Below are 6000 nucleotides of genomic sequence, written 5' to 3'. Positions count from 1 at the left end.
GACCCATCTAACGAACTAGAGCTATAGCTTTCCCAATCAATATCAGGAAAGTTAAAGTCCCCCATAACAACCACCCTATTACTTTCACTAAGAGTTCCTTAACTGGGGATGTTAACCTGGTCCAATCAGGGAGCCCTGGCTGATGTATATAAACAGCAGTCTCAGAGGTTCTGTTCACTCTGAGAGCTGACTCTGAAGAAGCTGGACAAGTGTCAAGTATTCTGCATGTGTAAATAATGGATGACTTGGTGGTGGGATACTGAACACCGTTGAGTTATTTCAAGGAGGGCTAAATCTCCTTGGGAAAAAGATTTTAAAAAATTCTAAAGAATTTTATACATTTATAAAGAACAAGAGGGTAGCTAGGGAAAGGGTAGGTCTCCTTAAAGACAAAGGAAGAAATTTATGCATGGACCCAGAGAGAGTTGGTGAGATCCTAAACAAATCTCTACAGTATGGAAGTAGGCTATTCAGTCCATCAAGCCCACACCACCCCTCTGAAGAGTATCCCACCCAGACCCACCCTATGTTTTCCAACTAACCTGCATATCTTTGGACTATAGGAGGAAATTCATGCAGACTCTGGGACAATGCACAAATCCCACACAGATAGTGGCCTGAGGGTACAATTTTAACTGGGACCCTGGCGCTATCAGGCAGTGGTGCTAACCACTGAGCTACTGTGCCACCCTTTAAGATGTTGGGCATTTTGAAAAGCATTATGGTAGGCAGGTTGCTGGGGTTTTATACAACATCTTAATTACCTCTTCAGTCATAGGAGAGGTCCCAGAGGATTGGAAACTAGCTCATGTTGTTCATTTGCTTAAGAAAAGCAATAGTGATGATAATCCAGCAAATTACAGGCTGGTGAGCCTTATGTCAGTGATAGGGAAATTATTGGAGAAGATTCTTAGGGATAAAATTTACTCACGTTTGGAAAAAAATTGGACTTGCTTGAGGCAGCATGGGTCTATCTGGGGAAGGTCATGCCTTACAAACTTATTTGAGATCTTTGAGGAAGTGACAAAAATGATTGAGGGCAGGGTGGCTGATGTTGTCTACATTGACTTTAGCAAGACCTTTGAAAAGATCATTTAAAACTGTCTGATATATAAAGTGATGTCACATGGGATCCACAGTGAGCTAGTAAGGTGGATGCAGAACCGCCTTAGTCATAGAAGACAAAGTCCCAGAGATAGAAGGGTGTTTTTCTAACTAGGTATCTGTGACCAGTGGTGTTCCACAGGGATAAGTGCTAGGAGCCCTGTTGTTTGTAATTTATATAAATTGTTTGGAGGCGAATGAAGGTGGGCCTGATTAGTAATTTTTCAGACAATAAAAACATTGGAGGTGCAGCAGATAGTGAGGAGGATTGCCAGAGGAAAAAGGAGGATAAATATAAGCTGGAGACTTGGATGTAGAATTGGCAGATGGAGTTTAATCTGGACAAATGCAAGGTGATGCATTTTGAAAGACCTAATACAGGAAACAAATATACAGTAAAGGCAGAATGCTCTGCAGCATCAACATACACAGTGATTCAGGCATACAGATCCTCAGTTCCCTGAAAGTGGCAACACAAGTGGATAAGGTGGTAAAGAAGGCATACGGCATGCTTACCTTCATCAATAAGGACATAGAGGCATAAAACTTGGCAAGCCATGTTGCAACTATGCAGAACTTTAATGAAGCCACATTTTGAATATTGGTCACCACACAGGATGTGAAGGCTTTGAAGAGGGAACAGAAAAGGTTTACCAAGATGTTGCCTGATTTGGAAGGCATTAGCTATGTGGAGAGACTGGACAAATTTGGTTTGTTTTTGTTTGAACATTGGAGGATGAGGAAGTGACCTGATAGAGGTTAACAAAATTATAACAGGCATGGAGAGAATGGACAGTCGGAGTCTTTTTTTCCAGGTTAGAAATATCAATTACTAGGGGACATAGGTTTAAGGTAAAAGGAATAAGTTGAAAGGAAATATAAGAGGCAGGATTTTCTTCTACACAGTGGGGTGGTAAGTGCCAAGAATGCACTCCCAGAAGAGTCGGCTGATACAGTAGCAACATTTTAGAGGTATCTTGACAGATTGTGAATTGTCAGGGAATAGAGGGATATGGACCACATACGGCAAACTTGTTTTAAATTTAAAAAGACATCATATATCGATACAGTCTTGGTGGGTCAAAGGGTCCATTGCTGTGCAGTACTATTCTTTATTCTTTACAAATCCAACCCATACAGAAGTGTTGCTGATGTAAGGAAGGGTGCATTCTTTAGAGCATGTTACTTTAGAGCAGATCACAGAGATAGAGTTTGGAGTACATTCAGTATGCTTGGCATTGGTTTGGGGAAACAACTGAAATCCATTACTTTTCTTCTCCAGGTAGCATCCCAAATTATTAAAGATTTGAGGAACCACAGCTTATGCTGTAATTTTACTGCATGGCAGGGTAAGGAGGGAGGCCTCAAGTCCAAATCAGGCAGCACATGAATTAAAACCTTTAATCTTAATGCCATTCTGAATACCTGAGCCATTTAGATAATATTCTAATCACACATTCGTACACACACACACACACCACACACACACACAGAAAATGAGAACTGTGACAGATTAATTTACATTTTTGAGATAGTAAAACTGAGCCAGTACATGTGGTATACATGGATATTAAAGAACTCCTTCAGAAATGCTGTACTTCCATTCTGTCAGTTCTTATATTGTGCATGCAGTTAGAGGAAGGCAAACCATGGTGTGTTTTCATAGCAGTCGGTTGCTATATTTTGAAATTTAAAGCTCCTGGCAGCCACTTTGACAGCTGCTATTGACGATCTGCATATAGGGCAAGTGTGGTGTTAGGGTGTGAGGAGGGCAGGATACCAGATGGGGAGGGGGTCATGTGCCAGCTGGGTTGGGAAAGGTGACAGGGTGAAAGGTAGCAAGGCAAGTCTTCGGATAGGTCGGGGTCGGTTGGAAAAATTGGGTCCAGTTGTGTTGGGGGGCGGTGGGGAGGTGTGGTGGCTAGTTGGGAAGATGGATTATTGGTTTGGGTGGATGGGTGTGTGTAATCAGTATCTGGTGATGTAAGTGATCGGGGGTGATGGCATAGTTGAGTGAGTTTTTACAATAGTATTTATTAGTCCAAACAAGTAATTATTCCACTTACATTGACTGGAACCATGCAAAATCTCAGATGTTTATGGCGACTTTCGGAGGGTTCCAGATGTAGAGCAATTGCCAAGTGGAAACTTTCCTGAGCAATTCCTTCAGAGTCTGCCACAACAGGGATTCCAAAGTGTCTGTGTGTCCAGCTCCCATCTACACTGGCATTAAGACTATCTGGCCAGAAGAACATCTGCCCTATTGTGTCTAAGTTTGTGGGTGATACAATGCTAGCTGAGAAAGTCAGCTATGAGGACACAAAGAGAGACCAAAGAGATGGAGAGAAGTTAACAGCAACAAGGAGGCAGATGAAGTATAATGTGTGAGGTTGTTCACTCTGGTAACAATAGAAAAGCAGAACCTTTTTTTTTTAAAGATATGAATGTTTTAAAAGCTAATGATCAGGGAGACCTGTCGGTATGTAGGTTCAGCAAGCAATTAGGAAAGTGAGTTTGCTTTTATCCCAAAAAGATTGGAGTAAAGGAACAAGAAGAAGGAAATCTTCAATTCACACAACATTCTGACTTGGAATTATATTGTCCTTCATCTATTATCACTGGATTGAAACACTAGAACTCCCTCCCTAACCTCATTGCGGTTGTAACAATATCACTTGGACTACAGTAATTGAAGAAGATTACCCCCTTGCTACTTTCACCAGGTCAATAAATCATGAGTTTGCCTGCATTGACCATGCAATGGAAAACAGCAGATGGAGTCTGAAGTCAGCTGTGAAGGACCTCAGGTCCCTTGATTCCCACGACAGCACTAATAAAACCGGTAGGACTTTGTCCATGTTACAGTTGAAGCTCACACACTAGCCAGCAGATGCTCCATGGAGATGCCCACTACTACTATATTGCAAATTATCAGTTCCAAACTCTGTAGGATGTCTGGAGTCAATTTACAGCAGACCTCTTCAACAGTCATAGGCTGGAGGTATTCTGGCAGACTTACCATTACAGCAAGCATCTCATTGCATATATTGATCAATGTTTTCTGCAGTCTGTCCCAAGGAGGTCCTCATCCAAATCCTCTGCAGCAAAATTGCTGTGAGATTTAGCCCTCTAGAAAGTCCAAAGATGGAACTTATGCAGCCCATTTTGTCTTGTGACTCATCACTTGCAGATTCTGATTCCAAACTAGCCTGTAAGTATATGCCCTGCCAGAACCTGAGATGGAAGCTACAAGTATTAGGTTGGATGAGGTCATTTTTTTTCAGGTTATCTTCCTTCACTTTCCTCTCCTCTGCTCCTGGAGGGTCTTAGCACCTTGTAGTTCCACATTATCTGAAAGCACTATAACATAGCGGATGAATCAGAGTTTTCATGGTCACTCCATGTGTAATCTCTGCTTCATAACACCTTTCATGATATGGAATTATCAGTTAATGTTAGCGATTTTTATAGCGTTGTAAGTATGGTATATTGAGCAGTGGTGCAATTGAGATGGAGGTACAATTGTAGCCAGTGAGAGATGTGGGCTGGATTTTATGAGGCACATTTTCCCCTTGAGCAAAACTTTGTCTGTCAGCCCACCACCTGAAACCTACTACAGAGATGTCACATTGGGAGCAGTTTAAATTGTTTCACAGTGGAAAGTAGCCCTGCCCAAGAGAGTTCCCCACCAATCTCCTTAGTACCAGCTGGTGAGAGGTTTCCTCCAAAAGGGTGTTTACCTGATGTAATAATACTTATGTACTCTCCCATAACATAAAACTCGGCATGGATATCATGGTATTGATGAATCCAACAGATATTTATTACATTTAAACATTATTTACAAACACTATCTCCTGTGCCAGAAAACTACCTGTGTTAATATTAAGCTGTTAGATTACAACAGCGGACGATACTTCAAGTAATATGAGGTAAGATGGAGTATGTGATCTTTGTATCCTCAGGACACATACTATGATACAGCGATGATAACATGAACATAGCTCTTAAAGGAATACTGATATACTCATTATGAGACAAGACACAACATCAGCAGCATTAGGGGCATGCTGTAAATATAGACAGCCCCTGAAGAAGTAGTAATGAAAACTGTCTTGAAACATAAGTATGGAATTTAGGACAGGCCTGACTGACACATCCCAGTCAGGGAGGGGGTGGATGGGCAGGGGGAGAGCATTAAAGCTGCTCTACGATCTTGTGGGAGCAGGGGGTTAATAGGCACAGAACCCCACAAGTTATTTACCATCTACCCCACACCCTACCCACTGCCAGCTCCACAAAAAATCCTCACAGTAAAAGCTGTTGAGTTATTGCCTTGCCTCTGCTTTCTCTTGCTCTATATAAAGTAGTGTTGGAGGTAGAAGGAAGCTCTTAACCCATTACTAATTCATCACTCAAGGGTTACTGGCCGAAGGGTGCCTGAGAAGGCTCCTAACATTTACTCCACCCACCATACTATGGGAGACAGATCAGGAGTACACTGAATAGCAACGGGAGGCCACTTACTTGATTCTGAACACAATTCAACCCTACCATCTTTAAATATTTCTACAGGGAACTGTAAAATCCAGCTTCCACTCATCTTGGCCAGTCAAGGGGGGGAAGGAATCTTCATATGCCATTGTCAGTCATCATTTTCTGGTTACTGACAACTCTCGGTACCTGTTCCCATTCTCTTCTCATGGTCAGTCTGCCAGGTTTCTTTCCCCACCATTCTCTATTCTCCTTACCTGCCAGTAATAGGATCTTCATTCCTAATTCCTGAAATAGCACATTCAGAACATCATGGGTAATTCTGGGTGTCCCTCCTCCCTTCCTTCAATATGGCTTTGAGGGGCCAGAACCATTACCAATAGCTGCCATGTTTGACAGTGC

General features: G+C 42.1%; 1 protein-coding gene across 5 annotated transcripts in view; it reads right to left on the bottom strand.

Moving 5' to 3' along the window:
* LOC122552612 (coiled-coil domain-containing protein 158-like) overlaps positions 1-6000 on the bottom strand; it is a 172270-nt gene that overhangs the window by 100982 nt on the left and 65288 nt on the right. The gene's annotated exons all lie outside the window — the stretch shown is intronic.

The sequence above is a fragment of the Chiloscyllium plagiosum genome, chromosome 1 (assembly GCF_004010195.1).
Source record: "Chiloscyllium plagiosum isolate BGI_BamShark_2017 chromosome 1, ASM401019v2, whole genome shotgun sequence".
In the NCBI taxonomy this organism is placed as follows: domain Eukaryota; kingdom Metazoa; phylum Chordata; class Chondrichthyes; order Orectolobiformes; family Hemiscylliidae; genus Chiloscyllium; species Chiloscyllium plagiosum.
The sequence above is the reverse complement of the archived record's forward strand: the minus strand, read 5'-3'. Positions and strand labels throughout refer to the sequence as shown.